The 14,083-nt window shown below is 39.1% G+C and overlaps 2 long non-coding RNA genes across 2 annotated transcripts in view; one reads left to right on the top strand and one right to left on the bottom strand.

Annotated features, from left to right (window-relative positions):
• The window catches only part of LOC308705914, a 29,803-nt gene extending 18,516 nt beyond the window's left edge, over positions 1-11,287 (bottom strand). Inside the window, exon 1 of the long non-coding RNA XR_014031983.1 lies at positions 11,238-11,287. This is a non-coding gene — a long non-coding RNA (uncharacterized lncRNA). The remainder of the gene's footprint in view (positions 1-11,237) is intronic.
• LOC308705915 overlaps positions 1-14,083 on the top strand; it is a 468,550-nt gene that overhangs the window by 449,579 nt on the left and 4,888 nt on the right. The gene's annotated exons all lie outside the window — the stretch shown is intronic.

Genomic DNA, 14,083 nt, shown 5'->3' with positions numbered 1-14,083 from the left:
GCTTCCAGCTCAGACTGTACCGCGTGCAGCTCAAATGTGTCCTCATGTTCAAGTTGGTCACATGAATTCATTGCGTTGACTAACAGAAATATGCTTGACTAACAGAAATATGCTTGATTTTGAAGGTGACCTGACATTTCTGCCCACAAGCTAGGTCTTTTAAGTGGTCCTCACCTGCACCAAAAGGTAGACTACTTGATTCTGATATATTCGCCATTTTAACAGATGGACAGTAAGTTAGCAACGACACTACCAGTGATGCTATCAATTAATACTAATTTTCTGACAGGCGTCTTAGATATAATCCGTCTTTTAAGTGGTACCGGTGTAGAGTAGACGCACGATAGGTGAAAAATGTTTGTAAGTGAGTGTTGAGAAGAGAAGACGCGTTCAGCCGTGATCCCCGGGAGTAACCTATAAGAGTATCCAGCGTAGAATCACTAACAGGCTTGAGACACGTCTGCTCAACAGTCCGCGTTGTAACTATGAGGTTTGAGCAGTAGTGCTTCTCATAGAGGAAAAGTAGAAAATGTTTGTTGTAAGTAAGTTTAAAGAGTAAAATCAAGAATTATAAATCAAATCGATAGAGCTCCAAAGACAACAACGCGTTCAGACGCGACGCATGCGCATTCGACCAAGTGGATTTCACTCATGTTCAAGTTGGTCACATGAATTCATTGCGTTGACTAACAGAAATATGCTTGATTTTGAAGGTGACCTGACATTTCTGCCCACAAAATTTGGCTGAAATTTTGCTAATGTGACCACATCTTAAAGCCCTAGTGCTATGGTAGTACCTTCAATCACTGTACTGGCAAGATTTTTTGGTAGCACTTTAGTTTAGGGTCCAATTCTCACTATTAACTAGTTGCTTAATAGCGTGCATATTATAAGGATATTGGCTGTTTATTTGTACTTAAAGCATATATTAATGCCTTATACTGGATGCCCATATTCTACATCCCTTAATCCTACCCCATACCTAAACTTAACAACTACCTTACTAACCATTAATAAGCAGTAATTAGGAGTTTGAGGCAAAAGTCGCAGTTCATTGTTAGTTAATAGTGAGAATTGGACCCTAATCTAAGGTGTGACCCATATTTTTAATATACATGTCAAAAAATATGACCTTAATATATAGCTTTTATTTTGAAAATGTTAAAAGTAAAAAAATAAACAAAGACGACATTACAAAGAGGAAAATGACTGACAGATCCTCTAAAATCAGAGTGATCCCAATGTGATCCGCGCAGTGTAATCAGGCAGCGTTTCCACTAATTACTGCAGCGGACCAGTTGCACTCCCAATTACCAGCAGATACGCCAAAGCCTGCGTAGAACAATCAAGCACAGCATACGCTCGACTAAACTGATTCCCCATGCTGTTGTCGGATATCTTCTGCTGCAGTGGGCCTTGATTGGAAACAAATACCTTTCGCTGACCTCCAACGCCGAATGTGGCGGCAAGCAAACAACCGCTGATTCACCCCCAAACCTTTAGCTCTGCGTCCATGTACTCAATCTGCTACTGTGGCTAAATGTAATTAGAGAGCACATTAAACTTTGCCACAGCACTTTCCAACATCGTTTCCGTTCGTTTTGTTGCCTTTATTTGTTTTGCAGAGTGAGGCGTCCCGCAGAGCGTGGAGACAAGCTGCCGTGTTCTTCTCATTACACATTCAGACTGTTTTTGTCACCCAGTCGACTGGTGCCTCCAAACAGCTGTTTTCCCAGGCAGTATAAATAAGCATTTGTTCTGACATGAAGGGGAAAAGAGGGAGAGAGATAGATGGGGTAGAAAAGCCAAGCTCTGAACAGGCAACATCGGGAAAAGGAGAGAGGATACCACGGAGGCTTTGTAGTGGGTAAAATATTCTTATTATAACCTCAATAGCCAAGCAACAGATAACATATTATGCTGTTGACTATTCAGTCAGGATGTTTAGAGGAGATTTGAATACTAACCATGAGCATAAGTGTGGTTTTAGCTATTTTCAGTTGTGATGGGTCCTTCCAACTTATTGCTTGAAGTTGAAGTTGAGCTTGGCAGCTGAAATGTCTCTACACTTCTTCTTATCCAGAAACATATAAATAAATAAATAAATAAATAAATAAATAAATAAATGGAGTCAAGAGCATCACTGAGGGGTAACAGACCTTCACTTCATCAGCATTGTGGGTACCAGTGGTATGGGCGTACAAATGCAATAGCACTTTTATCACATGCCAGTAATGAAGGATTATTATGCCACAGTAACGGCAATCCCAGCAACCCCCATTCATTTATTATCAGCTGCAATTAATTTCTGTTGATATTTCTCATCCATTTCTACCCTTTAACACTAAGTAATGCAACTAAAACTTCTTGGTTATTTAAGATTGTCTGCTTTCCAGGTTGGCAAAGCTGAAGAGGATGACGGGCAGACGAAGAGGATCGAGGAGAATCGGCAACAACAGGCAAGTAATTTACCTCACTAGATACAGACGAGACCAGGCAACACAGGGTATGTTTACACGACTACGGTGTACCAAAAACGTAAAAGTTTTTTCCTTTTTTGCTCTCCCTGTTCAAAAGGATCTGTGAAAACGACTAAAAACGCTGTATTTTTCATGACAGGTCAGGCCGATGTCCCTTTGTAAAGAAACATTACGCGCCTATAGACTGAACACGTAATGTGCATGCGCATGACATCACTGTTTTCACAAATTCGCATTTTTGTTGTTTAGATGGATACGATAATGGTATCGTTTTCAAAAAGTTGCACTTTGAAACTTGTTTTCAAAAGTTTCCCTTTTCAAGCCCCCAAAATGCCATTGTGTAAACGAACGGCATATGAAAATGGTGTCATATAAACGGCCCCTAAGTGTGGGGAAGTGGTGCTTTAGTGTAGTTCTTTTTTTTTTAAATCTCTTTTTGTGTTCTGCAAAAAATACAAATAAAATTAAAAATCATGCAGATTTAGAACGGCATGAGGGTGAGTAAATGGGGGTGAGTAAACTATCTCAGGTAACACACAATCCTTAAGTCTAATGAAATTGTGGAGGGGGTGTTCAGAAATATCTTCCACACTGTGATTCAACAGCAAAGTAATAGCTCTCCAATTAAACATCTTCTCCACTCAGTAGCTCTGAAGTGATCTGCCAATCATCCTGCAGGAACGCATCGCATCCTGTTATCTGCCAGTCACTCGATGCTGAGTTCATGACAGGTGCCTGCAAAACCGCTTTCTTAAAATATGGACCTGCTTTGCTTCAAACCCACAGCTGGAAACGGAACAGAAAGAGCACACATGAACATCCTGGTGGAGTTCCATGCCGTTTATGTAGATTAAGTGCATAATAAATAAGTAAAACTGATAGCTACTTTCAGACATTAGCCTGAGGGGATAAACATCTATTAGCAGATTAAACAAAAATAATAACTGCAAGTCACTCATCTTAAAAAGCAGGAAGTTAAAAGACACCAAGCTAACAGGGGAAAAAGTCATTTCACGTATCTTTTCAAAAACAATTGACAGAATTTTTCATTAAAGAGAAAAGAAACTCAACATTTTTATTATTCAGTGGCTGCTTTTTTTTTTTTTTGGAAAGAAAGTGACGCTTAAAGAGAGACGCTAACCACCCTTGATAATCTGCAGAGCACCCTTAATTGAGAGTAATATTAATCACATATTTATGGCAAGAATAGTCTCAGACAAGAGAACTATTAAAGGGTTAGTTCACCCAAAAATGAAAATTCTGTCATTAATTACTCACCCTCATGTTGTTCCAACCAAACGAAAATACTTTTTGTGCGCAAAAAAAACACACAAAAATAACAACTTTATTCAACTATTTTTTTTCTTCTGTTTGGGCCTCTGAGTTTTTTTTTTTTTTTTTTACAATACAAAAAGTATTCTCGTCACTTGATAAACTAATGGTTGAGCCACTGTAGTCACTTGGACTTTTTTTAAATATTGTCTTTCTGGGCGGCCAGCAAGTTTCAATTACAGAGAAGCCTATGGAGGAGTGAGACAGCTCTCAGATTTAATCAAAATTATATTAATTTGTGTTCCGAAGATGAACAAAAGTCTTATGGGGTTGAGACTACATGAGGGTGAGCAATTTCTGACAGCATTTTCATTTTTGGGTGAACTAACCCTCTAAGGAGTCCTAGCAAGTATGACAAACAGGGAGTTTAAGCACGGTGAGCAGGTAGAAGCTGAAAGTGACAGCTGATCCTCTGGGAGCCATAACTTCGGAGAGTGAGGGCCATAGAGAATACAGGTGTTCGCACACAACTGGGTTGAAGCATACTGGTTGTGAGGAACATATAATGGATTCAGGGTCTGACAGTGAAAGTAGACATAGCGTTCACTTCTGCTTTGAAATCTAGACCAGTTGCCATCAAAGAGATGAGTCACATGTCAAGAATGAAACTGGAGATGAGCTGAAGATTTTACTGTGTAGTCATGAGTACAGCAGCTACAGAGGATACTCAGAAGCTGATGTCCAACCTGCTTCCATCCAGCAGCCAAAAATATTTGGATGTGTAACGCGCGTCGTGGAGAGAGTGCAACCCTCACTCTCAAACAGTGAAATACGGAAATGAGCGTGAAGGGAGTGCACCGTTTCTAGATTTGGACCAGTGACCAGAAGATTAGACTCGCTCAAGGGGAGAAGGAAATGGTGACAACACTGGCTGCGTTAGAAACTGGTAAGATGTATTAAGGAAAATGATTAAAAAAAAAGATAGGTAAAATAAAGCAAACATTTTTTGAAAGTTTTGCCACTAGTACACTTCGCTATAGAACGAGCAGAGCAAAATAGCAGTGTTCGTGCATAGAGCGTATTCTATTTTTTCTTCTCTTCTTTTTAGGATCGCGCCAGCTGCTTCTTTATCTCGCAAGGAGTGTTGCATCGTCTGTGTCCTGGATCCACCCGTTAAGGCGGGGCTAACTTCCCACTCGTCTAATTGGACCAATCTTCATCTTATTAAATTAAATCCCTTTTCTTAATAAGTTTTATGGTTTTAATTGATGTATTTTCTTATTTTCTCTTCACAGATATTAAAATAAAATAACTTTTACATATTCATGAGTGTTAGTCTTTTTTTCCTTTTTCTTACATCAACAGGATTTCTTTAGTGACCTGGGTTACAGATGCATTATGGATTCTGAGTGCAACACATATTACTGTACAAAAGTCAGCACGTTTAAAAAAATAAAATATTAACATAGGAAGTCTCTTATGCTCACTTTTCTTTTTTTTTTAATACAACAGGTGCGGTCAAGAAATATTTCTTATCAGTGTTGTAAGCAGTTGTTTTGACCACAAACTTCTGAACGGTATAGTATATACACGCATCTAAATCAGCAACACTGTAAACAATACTGTAGTGAAATCTGCTATAAGTACCAACGCAAGGACAACAAACAGTGTTCTACTTTTTTGTAATTATTGACAGTCTAAGTCTGGGTTGTCAGAGCTTAAACTTGACTTTCCTGATTCCATTTTACAGCATATGCATTTAAAGGCCAGCTCCCCATGAGCCATAACATCTAGCCAAGCCCCAAACATGGCGTATTGATTTTTCTAATCTGTTTACTCCTCTTCTGCACTTTTGAGTAGACTGCTGGAGAGCCTGGTTTGCCCTGGGGCGTTCAGAGGGGCCCAGCATGTTTCAGCTTTGATCATCGTTCAGCCAGTGAATTAACATATGCAGACTCTCTTCCTCCCTTTGTCGTCAAGCCTACTAATAAATCTATGGCTTCCCTCTGATCAACTACAGGCCATGAATCAATCAACCCACCTCACGTCCTAGCCGTCTCCACAAAGATGGGATCCCTTTGTCTGCTAAAAATGAAAAGAAATCCAAGATGCTGTATTCATGTAAAAAGTAAGGAAATAATATTAAAGGTGCTGTATGTAGATTTTCTACCAAAACGAATCCTTTTTTTATTGCCTGTGTGTGAAGGGGTTGTAATCTCACGTTAAAATTATCCACTTTGTGGGTTTTGCAATTACCTCTGAAAGCAAGTATTCTTATTTTTATGTGAAGGTCCCGGGTCGGATTTACCGCCAGTGACGTCACCTGCATGCGCGCTCCCGAGCCTCTCGCCTCGTCTAGCCTACTGACTTTGCACCAAGGGTGCAGGGATTTGTATTATTTTGAAGTACCCCCGGACGCCGCCATTGGCTAACGGAACCCCACCTGCAGTTAGCATCCCATTGACTCCCATTCATTTTGGCGTCACTTTGACAGCGAATAACTTCACATCTGAGGCGTTTAAAGACTCCATTTGTCCATTATTTATTTCTAAAGAAACACGACAATGTTTAAAATGCTCCATTACCTTGTATCTTACGTTATGGCCCTGTAGAAGTAGTTTTTGTAAAAGTAGGCTAACGATTGCGTCACAGCCACGCGACTCCTGTCGCACAGTAGAGAATTACCGTATGGACAGAAGGAGAAGCTCGCGGGCAATCGGGAGGACGTCGAGGCAAAATGACAAAGTAATTAATCAGAACACCTACAAAAAGTTTCTCCTGCTCCAAGATCATGGACAGCTCCTACTCACGCTCTCCGTCTCTGCGAGTTTCGGAAGGGAATGATTCAAATTGATCTTGGCACAGCTACTAGAAGACAGACGGTTTGCTCACGTCACATCTACGTCGTCGAGCTCAGTTTGAGTCTGCGCAGTACGCTGGACCCCCAGGAAGTAAGATTTTCTAATTGGCTTCACTTTGTCTCCGTTGAATCCAATGGGGTCGCTGTGTCCATTTCTTTTACTGTCTATGCTTTGCACTCAACAGCGACGACACTGCAACTTATGACTTATGCAACTTATGACATGTCTGATAACGCTAAGAAACGACCTGCGCCCAGCAAAACACAGACTCCAACACAAACTCCACATATTGATAAAAAACAAAAACAAAAAAAGTTTTTTTCTGCTGAAGCTCGTAAGGCCAGACGTGAATCGGATGAACTTCGGGTAAAAAACACGGATCAACATCGGCAGGGCATTTGAATAATGGAGAAACCTTATCTACAAACCTAGAATGTATATTTCCAGAAGAAAATGTGAAGTAGTGCTTGCAGTGGCAAAATTCGGCACGGTTGCTAGGGTTCCATACTTATCATGGTACGAGCATGGAGCATTAGTTCAACGTCAAGCTGATAAAAGCAGCCTATTATTTTAACGTTGCAGTGGGAGTTTACCTGAGTTTCCAGCATGTTGTGGGATGCTTCGTGTGTTACGTCCGGTTGCATCTCAGTCTGGCCGGTACCCACAGTGCTCGCTCATAAATTCGAGCATGCGTAAGAGCACGCGCTTGTAAACTTATTGGTTGCAATCTGAAACATCACCGCTAGAGGCCGCTAAAAACTACATACAGCACCTTTAAGTTATGATTGTGCAGGTCTATTCTTGCTTGGCTAGACATTTGATTGATTGGCAAGGAACTGCCATTATAACCTATACTGTATCATATTTGATACACAAGATTCTAAGGCTTTTAAATTATTAACGTGATCAAAACATTGCTGAAAAACCTGTTGTACACAATCTTCTACATGCTTTCTGTCATTGGATTGACAGTTCATACTTTATAATTTGCACGGTTTAACGTGATATATCATATAGCAAATTATACTTTGTTCTCAAATTGTTAATGATAACAACATCAGCATTGCGTGACTACATTTAAAGGCCTTACGATATTTATTCTTGTTTTCGCATGGGCCCGGTTGCAGTCTCTTTTTTTCTGTAGTCTTTTGCATTTTACAACGGGTGAATCTCCAGTTGTCACTGGTGATTGTCGTTTGAGCCTTTCTGGATCTGCCATCAAATTGATAAGTTTAATTATATCAAGTGCTGTGAGAAAAGGCTATAAATCTTCACCTCCAACATCCTCACACGCAATATAGCCGACTAGCCGAGACTCCTTCTTTATGTGCACAGATGTGACGTAATGATGCAAAGACATGCTCGAATTTCGCGCGGAAATCCACCAGTACCACTGGAATTAAAAACATTATTACAAGCTTACCGTTTTGAATCGAGCTAAGGCAAGCAGATAGTTTTGAACACTGGCTGGTTATGTACTTGCTCAAAATTTATTTTGGATCATTTTTAACCTAAAAAAAGTTTTAAATATCATCTAACTAAAACATATTATTGGGAGATAGAAAGACAGCTAATATTTATATGGATTATGTAAGTAGTAAACTATGTATGTAGTCTGCTATACTATTATAAAGATGTCATTGATTTACATAATCTATCAGAATTTAATCTACTTTTTTTGTTCATAAATATCAGCAACACTTGTTTGTTCATTTTGGGCTTCTACATAAAATGAGGTGTTTTTCCTCCTCGGGTTTCATATTCTCCTATATCACATTATGAGCCATAGAAGCCTGATGTATCAAATATGATACTTAAAGGAATAGTTCACTTAAAAATGAAAATTATGTCATCATTTACTCACCCTCAAGTTGTTTCAATGAATTTCTATCTTCTGCTGAACAGTTGATGGGCCCCATTGACTTCCAAAGTATTATTTTTCCTACTATGGAAGTCAATAGGGTCCATCAACTGTCTTCAAAATATCGACATTATTCAGAATATCTTCCTTTGTGTTCAGCAGAAGAAAGAAATTCATACATGTTTGAAATAACTTGAGGTCGAGTAAATGATGACAGAATTTCTTATTTTTAAGTGAACTATTCCTTTAACAAAAACACATATGCAAACTTTTTTTCATAAAAAAATTTAATAAAAAAATGATGTCAGTATTTAAAGGGTTAAACAGGAAGAGACTGTTTTACTAACACATATGTAATGAAAAAAGGCAATTCCTTACAGTACAGTGCCTTGGACTAGCTTCATTTGTCTTGAGAATGAAATAGAACAGAACACCATTTTCTGTTTCACCAGTGGTCGCTGTGCACTCCACCCTTTAAATTCAAACACAAGAGACTATGACCTCCTATATTAGTCTGCGATGGTCAAAAACAGCATTCAGTTTAACAAAAGCAAAAGCTCATCAGGGACTGTAGAGGATGGCCTCATTGGCAGCTGATGGAAGTAGGGCACTAATGTTTCCACCGTGCATTAGCTCTGCTAAATATTTTCTGCCCTCAAAAACCCATAAGCCATTGACTCTATTTGACTGGTACACCTACTAATGAATTAAGTTAGCCAATATAAACTAATACTATCATCCAAAGAGAGGCGAAAATCCAAGTAATTATCCAGGTACAATAATAGATGTTAAGCTTTATTGACAGCATTGGTCGCAGAAAATAATTTCAACCCATCTCTCAGTTTGTTAAAAAATAAATAACTCAGAAATTACATTAGTAACCCATATTCAGAAGCTCATCCACCTAAACAACTATTCTGACCTCAAAAATGGATGATTTAGATTTTTTTTTTAAATAATTACTGAAAACTCTTTTAACAAAAATATGCAATTAATACTTTTGAATCCTTCGAAACACTGGTATGGTTTACTTTCATTGTAAGTGCCTTACTGCAACTGCGATTTATGCTTTTTAAAAACTTTTTTAAACAAATCGAAAATATTGTCTGGTAATCGGCATTATCCCCACAGGTGCTTTTGACACTGCTCCGTTTAATTTGAACATGGAATATTCCTTTAAGATGATTAAATATCATGCAGAGTATTTGCTTTAAATTTCTGGTTCAATATTAAAACTACATCATGCGACTGTTAGATGAGACAACAGAGAAACACATCTTCCGTGAGGCTAAATAAGCAGACATGCTACACATTGCACATCTAATGGGCAGAAAACTGCAGTGAACTAAGTCCATAAACAATCCTGTGTGAGCAGCAAGGAGTACAGCGACCTTTGAGTTAGGAGTTGAGGCCCTATTAAAACAGAGCCCAGCTTACTGGCAGGACGCGCATCCCCTAACCGTGGAAAAGCAATCTCGCAGCAACTGCTAGGCAATCAGCGGTGCACTGCGCGGGGTTGAGACAGCAATGACCTGCTGATTCCACAACAGCAGAGGTGAACCAGCCTCAACACACTGATGAGCGCTGCACAAACATCAAACAGGCACAGAGGACCTCCCTACGACCTGCTTCGGCAGCCCCGTCTGACGCCCGTGCCTTTTATTTGGGCTGATAGTGGAGGATGGATTGGCAAATATCGATCACGGCAGTGTCCGTAAAACTCTCCTTTCAGATTTGAGAGGTGATTATGGTTGGAACCAGCTGATGCCGCTGTGTGACTGTCTGGGTGAGTGTGTGTGGTGGGTGATTGTGATCAAACTAAGAATCCAAACATAGCACAATCTCATCATTTGTGAACTGCTCTTACCCTTTAGATCAGTGTTTCCCAGTGTTTTTTGCCTAACGTCCACTCCACAGCCCCATTAGTAGGGCTCAAGTACTCCTTCACTCACACAAAACACTAACATTTTTAAAAGGAATTAAAATTCTGCCATAATTTATTCTTCCCTTCATGTTGTTCCAAACCTGCTTGGCTTGCTTTCTTCAACGGAACACAAATAAATAATACATTGAGTTTTTTTGTCCATACAGCTTAAGTCAATGAGATCCAGTGTTGTTGTAGACACCATAGATGACTTAAATTGTATTAAAAAAACAAAAACATTCTTCAAAATACCTTCTTTTGGGCTCTGCAATAGAACAAGTCATATAGGTTTGAAACAACATGAGGGTGAGTAAATAATAATAATCGTTTGAATTCTATGACAATATAGGAAACTCCACATCACAACTACAACAATAATGACATAGAGGAATAATTGCGTTGGAATCACTTTTCCAGCTTATGAACAATAAACACTAACAGCCAATTACAATCCATCCTGCTTCAAAGAGCTCGATCATTTAAAGTGACAGATGACTGCAATTCCCACTTACTGTATAATAAACAGAATGTTATTATGTGTTGGTGTGAATGTTATATAGTTATCAGTTATTGTTAACTATAGGCTTTACTTTAAGACATAATTTTACATTTTTAGGGGGTGAAACTTATTTGAATTTAATAATCATAGAAGTTTAACAAGTATTAAAGATCACCTACATGTGATATACACTGCCAATTGAGCTAAACTCAAAACTTTTGAGTCTTTTCATTCTGTCCACCAACCATCAAACCCAAACAGGATTCTGGGATATAACAGACAGCAGAGGCATGTTGCAGTTGAATGAGAACATTGGATTCGGACGTGTCTTGATGCCTACCTCCGTTTGCTGCATTTTTCAGCTCTCAAATTGAAAGCACCCCCTTGAACGTTCACAAATGCACGTTCCTCTGGTTGAGTCTCGATGATGGGCATCCTGAGTAAAAACAAAGATAAAAAAGGTGAGAAAAACACTGACAATACAGGACCACAAATGCAATAAAACACATTCTCTAAATTCCAACAGATATTGGTGTAACAGATAACATCGCCTCCATTTCCAGCACGTCTCTTTGTCGGAATGGAGACTCCATAAGGAACAGTGCCAGTGGACTCCAGACGGGCACTCTCTCCCCCCTTGTGTTTGCAATAGGAAAGGAGTGTTATTAATTAAGGATACGAAGCAGATTTTGACAAGGGTTCCCGAGTGGCAAGCGGTGTGGATTCTTGGCGTTGACCTGGCCCAGCGGGGGTAGCAGGCGCTTTTGAGGAAGGGGGTTGGAGGAGGGTTGTGCTGGCTCCATGCTGGCAGCCAGGCCTTCCACGTCTGCGTTGGTGCTTTGAAGTGTCACCTTGAGAGAAGAGCCAGTGGCCGGGTAGTGGAGGGAGCAGGAGCAATGAAAGGAGTGGCACCGCTTGCGTTGCCAGACACGGCGCTTTTAATATTACATGGGCTCCCGTCCATCTCTCTACACATGCTGGATATTGCTTCTACTTGATTTATTCAGAAAGTGGATCTTTCTCTGCTCCTTTTCATGCTGTGGTTCAAGTTAACACCTGTGCAGGTTTTAGCCAGGCTTCTGCACTTGAGTATGGTGTCAGGTTATCTGTAACTTTCAATGAAAAGACATAAAGTGTCCGTCACAGCAATGCTTTAACAGCAAATTGAATGGTTCAATTAAGATGGGCTGGCGGGTCACATCAAGCAGTGACATATCCTACTTAAAAAAAAAGTCACTGTATGTAAAAGATAATGCTTATTACACAGCTACTCATCAAATACATAAACACGTGGACAATAAATTATGATTTGAGTTTGAGTTATTTTATTGGCTAACCTTACCTGGATATTACCTTTTAAGCTCTCTCAGAACTAAAAAAGGTCAGTGACATGTAGCCTACTAAACATTCGACCTATCAACAAAATAAACACTGCTGATATTAATACTTAAGTCCTCTGAATTAATGTTCACTAAAATCGATAACAGACGCAAGATTACGCTGGGACTGTTTTTATAAACCAAGTGAGAGCGAGTAGAGTGGGGTGTAGCTCTGGTTGCCGCCATTGCAAAGTTGAATGACGCGATTGACCAATCAGATTCGAGTATTCCAGAAAGCCGCGTAAAGGTGCAGTTCAAAAAGAAACAAAAAACAACTCCTAGACCTTATTCACTGCAGCGCCATTTTGGTTTTAAGGGGAATGAAAGCGAGGCTATACACATCTCTGTATACTGTTATTTAATGTGTTTTGGGATTTTTCTGACGAAACACTACAAAAATATCTTTCCAAGAAATTTCAGTGGACCAAAAAATAATAATAATAAAAAAAAAAAAAAAAAAAAAAAAAAAATATATATATATATATATATATATATATATAAGCTGTGGAAAATTATAAGTCAAATAGGAGTTTTACACCTATCGCTTTTTACAACGAATGTCATTGAAAACACGGCAAGCAAATCTCAGCCTTTCATAAATGGCGCTGCTCTGAATAAGGTAGGCTATAATGTCAATATTATAGTGTCTATTATGTGAAGCACCAAAAAAATCCAACCAGATGTGTGTTGGTCCGCTTAGGCTAGCCTACTTGTAGATTCCTATGAAAAGATAGGATTTCGCCTGTAACAAAATAGCCTAGGCTACTTAAAATATAAAAAGTCAGCTTAGAAAACTCTGTCCACATTTGACATTAAAAACGGTGATTGTGGACAGTGGCTGCAAAAAAATATATAGAATTGCTGGTGCAGCCTATCTGAAACAGGAGAAAGGTATTTTGAAAAGATTTTTTTTACAGCGTTCCCAGATCATAAATAGCAGTTTTTACTCCCCTGATTAGTTATGACATCCGCAGCCTTTTATCTCTCCCTCCATCTTGCTTTTTAAACCAGATTAACCCAAATGGGCATCCTTTAATGGCCCCTTTTTTAGAAAAGCCGAAAGAGGATGATAATTAAAATAATTAAACCACTGGGATTGGCTCGCATCCCTTGTTCTCTCTCTCTCTCTTTCCCCTTTTGCTCTTTTCCTTTCTTCTCTCCTTTTTAAGTTTTGAGTCTACTTGGCTAACAGATTTCAGTGAGGAAAGCACAAACCACCCTCAGTTAATTGAATTTACTCTCATCTCAAAGGTCTAACTAGGCAAGCTTTTCCCCCCTCCTGTGAAACCGGGTGTAGAGGTGAGTGTGTATGTGTGTGTGTCAGCTGTATAAATCTGATTGCAGGGGTGGGCTCATGGATAAACGCTCATATTCATTCTATTTCTGTGCACTTTGCGTTTAGCTAAACATAAAGCAAAAAGTATCCTCTTTAACGATTATTTATTCATGGACTTTTAAGCTATTAATGAGGACAAATGAAGTCGTTTTTAGGAGTGTCAGTATGAAATATGCTTACCAAAATGATCTTGTTTTGCATTTCTGCTTCAGCGTGAGTCCATGTGGAATAAACAAAAACATTTAAATATAACCGGGATTTTAGGATGCATGATGCAGCATTAAAATAATGTTATGAATTTTTAATCACACGACGCAGTTGCTGGAGGGGGTGGGGGTGGTGGGGTGCTAATGTTATGCTGCAAATAATAATTATTAATCGTGTTAATTGTAATTAGTTTTGCCTTAACTGGGCTTCTAATTACATCCAAGACCTAGATACAATACTGAAAGTATTTCACACATTTTCACA

Source organism: Scardinius erythrophthalmus, assembly GCF_964197995.2.
Source record: "Scardinius erythrophthalmus genome assembly, chromosome: 17".
In the NCBI taxonomy this organism is placed as follows: domain Eukaryota; kingdom Metazoa; phylum Chordata; class Actinopteri; order Cypriniformes; family Leuciscidae; genus Scardinius; species Scardinius erythrophthalmus.
The sequence above is the reverse complement of the archived record's forward strand: the minus strand, read 5'-3'. Positions and strand labels throughout refer to the sequence as shown.